Genomic DNA, 3,545 nt, shown 5'->3' with positions numbered 1-3,545 from the left:
CGTCAGACACTTACCCACGAAGGTAGCGATCTCGGCTTTCATGTTTGGCCACTAATATAACTTTTTGAGATCAAGGTACATCTTGTCCGAACCTAGGTGAACGGAGTTCTTGGTTTTGTGAGCTTCATTCATGACCACCTCTCTGTAACCACCGAACTTTGGGGTCCAGATCCGGTCCATGAAACAATAAACTCCGTCTTCTCGAGTCTCAATATTTTTATCCATTCCTCTCAAAGTTTCGTTTTTGACGTTTTCTGGTTTCAGGGCTTCCATCTGGGCTTCACGGATTTGCGCGGATAAGTGAGAATGGATAGTCATTGTCAGTGATTTAACCTTTCGGTTAGAATATTCTTTACGACTCAGGGCGTCTGCTACTACATTGGCTTTACCCGGGTGATATCGAATTTCGCATTCGTAATCATTGAGTAGTTCGACCCACCGTCGTTGTCTCATATTGAGCTCTTTCTGGTTAAGTATGTGTTGGAGGCTTTTGTGGTCGATGTATATCGTGGTCTTTGTACCGTACAGATAGTGTCTCCAGATCTTTAGAGCGAATACAACCGCTCCTAATTCGAGATCGTGCGTGGTGTAGTTGATGTCACAACTGGAAATTTTGTGTCTTGTAATCACTATACTTAAGTAAAACGTTGAACTAAAAACTTAAGAGCATGTGTGATGCTTATTATATGACTTCAAAAACTTCAATAAAATACATCATACAAGTACTTCAAATAGTCAACAAACAATTGGAAACCCTAGAAGTTCTGGTTTAGGTCCATTTTGGACTAGAACTTCCTTATTGGGCCCAAATGGACCAATAAGCTTCCAATTTGACTATCATGGGCTTAGAACCCTTAAATGGGCTCTAATTGGACCCACATTCATTTATTTCAACATTTTGGGCCATATTGGGCCTAAAATGAAATAAACTAAAAGTTTTGCACCATGAGTAACCTAAACTAGCCTAACATAGTGTGAAAATCATATTATATTTTTTTAGGTTAAAACTCATCTAACCTAACTTATACATGGGCTTAGGGCATTAAAGCCCAAATTTTTCCTTTTCTTCCAAATTCTCGGCCCAAGGCCCAAACCAAGAAGAAATGAGGGAGAGTTGACTTTATCATGCCACCTCATTATTACCTCTTGGTTCTCCATGCAACATGTCTCATACTTCCATGCATATATCACCTCAAGGTCTCTTATTCTTCCTCTCTCTCATTCTCGGCCGAACACACACACATACACTCACAAAGTTCATTTCATCCTCCCTAAGTTGTGAAGAACATCTCCTCCTTCCCTCTCCTAAAATTTTCGAGGTTTAAGTGCATTCCAAGGAGATTTTTCACAAAAATCACCATCCAAGGTAAGGTTATACTAAATTCTATGATCTAGGTTCCTTGATATATCTAAAATCTCTTCTTAACTCTCATGAAATCATAAACTTGTGTCTTAGAACCCCTCAAACTCAAGATCTTCAAGAAAACGGGTGCTAAGGCCAAAAATCACTTCATTTCTTCCATCTTTTCTCCAAAAACCGAAACCACACCCTAAGGTGAGCTTCATACTCCCTATTTTTTGGTTTTATAAATTTTAGGGGGGGGGGGGGGAATACAAGTGAAAGTGTAGATCTATACGTGTTTTGTATGCCTTGTATGATTTCTATGCTTATATGTGTGTTTTTGTGTGACTATGATGTTGGGTCTAGCCATAAACTCCTAAAAACCGATATATATTTTATGTTAAATGATACTAGCGTAAATTATGTTACTACATACAAAGTATTCCAAGAAAAATTGCTAAGTAGCTTAATAACATCTTCTTTGGGCTAAAAACTCATTTTTTTAGACACAAAATGTTAAAAACATAAAGTTAAAGGGCCCAAGTTGACATATTACGAATTCTGATGGATGAGAGGAGTCAAAACAGTTTCAATAAAATATTTTCTGGAAATATACTCATTTGGAGGATTAAAAATATAAATTTCAAGCTTAATGGGCTAAACATGACGTTTTCGGCCCAATAGGGCCCAATATGCGAAATTTTCTGTTTTGAGGGGCTAAAACTGTGTTTTTCTGTAAAACAGTGGACTATTAGTGTTCTAAGTCCTTTTCAAGGGTTAAAAATGCTTTTCATAATTAAAAAGGACCAAAGTTGCAAAAAATTTCCAATTTGGGCCAAAAATGTAAAAATTGCGAAAAAGAGGGGCTACAACCGAGAAAACTATATTTCAGGTACTAAAACTGTTTTCAACTAAGAATATGCTGAAAAATGTCAATTGCAATGAGTTTTGGTGTTAAAATGACAAGAAAAATGGTTTCAGGACTAAACCGGAAATTTATTTATTCTAAGGGTTGAAAAAGTAAATTTACCAAACAAAGAGGGGCTGTAAACAGAAATTTTCAATGTTAATTCAATACATCCGTTGTGATCAAATAATGGCACTATGACTATCGACGAATTTCAATACACAACAACACCAAAAATCGTTATCAAACGAATTGATTCAGTCTCGAATCAATAATAAACCCGAAACTACTACACGACGACAACTCGATTCATACAAGTAATATTTGGGAATTCAATACACACGTGAGAGTGCACAGACGTCGACGCACCATCTTTGGGCCCCAAAGTGTAAAATCTTGTTTGTTGGGCCTAGCTAGCCCAATGACTTGATCTTTAGGCCTGAAGACTTCAACCTTACGAGTTGTTGGGTCTTACATGATCCAACACAGCGTAAAAGGACTTTCAATGGCTTTTATACTATTGGTCCCCAAGGGTCCTTTGGCACTGCTAGTAAAGTCGAGAATTCACCAAATGCGAGTCGGGCCAAGGGTTCTTCGCATTCACTATAGCCTCGACCGACTAATGGGATTATTGAGATCTTCGTGCCCTCTCTTCTCCTCGGTCGTGGGGCTACACGAAGTCAGGGCGGTTGGGTTACGTGAATAGTACGGACGATGCATACGAGATCGTTAGTATAATTGTAAACTGGTCGTTTGTGTAACGCGTGTTTATAATAATTCACCATGTGCAATAATCCGACGTCGCCTGGAATCAATGACTTCACATGCCGCGATGGTACAACAACTACATGGAATTCAAATTGTTAGGAAAACATCGGGTTTTCCTAGGGTTTTATTTTTCAATACATACAGTTTCGAAATGCACACAAGTTTAATGAACACTTTTTACAACTATAGAAACAAACAAGCATACTTATGGATCTTCACAAACTTTTTCATAAACTCTTTTAAGAAAATATCGGATTTTCTGGTAGTTTTCAAAACAATACAAAACGTTGCTTTTCAAATACCACTTATGAACTCACCAACATTTCATATGTTGATGTTTTTCAAAATACTTGTATTCTCATGTCACACCCCCAAACCAAGGATGGCGGAAACGTCCGGAGGTGGAGGACTTCATGTAGAGTATCACAACAATGAGTATAATAGTGCTCAAAGTAAATACAACCATCACAAATATAATTGAAAATGTTACATCAAAGCACATGTTTACATGATTCACATCAATTACAT

This window comes from Lactuca saligna, chromosome 7 (genome assembly GCF_052625555.1).
Source record: "Lactuca saligna cultivar CGN05327 chromosome 7, ASM5262555v1, whole genome shotgun sequence".
Classification (NCBI taxonomy): Eukaryota; Viridiplantae; Streptophyta; class Magnoliopsida; order Asterales; family Asteraceae; genus Lactuca; species Lactuca saligna.
Note: the sequence above shows the minus strand (reverse complement) of the source record.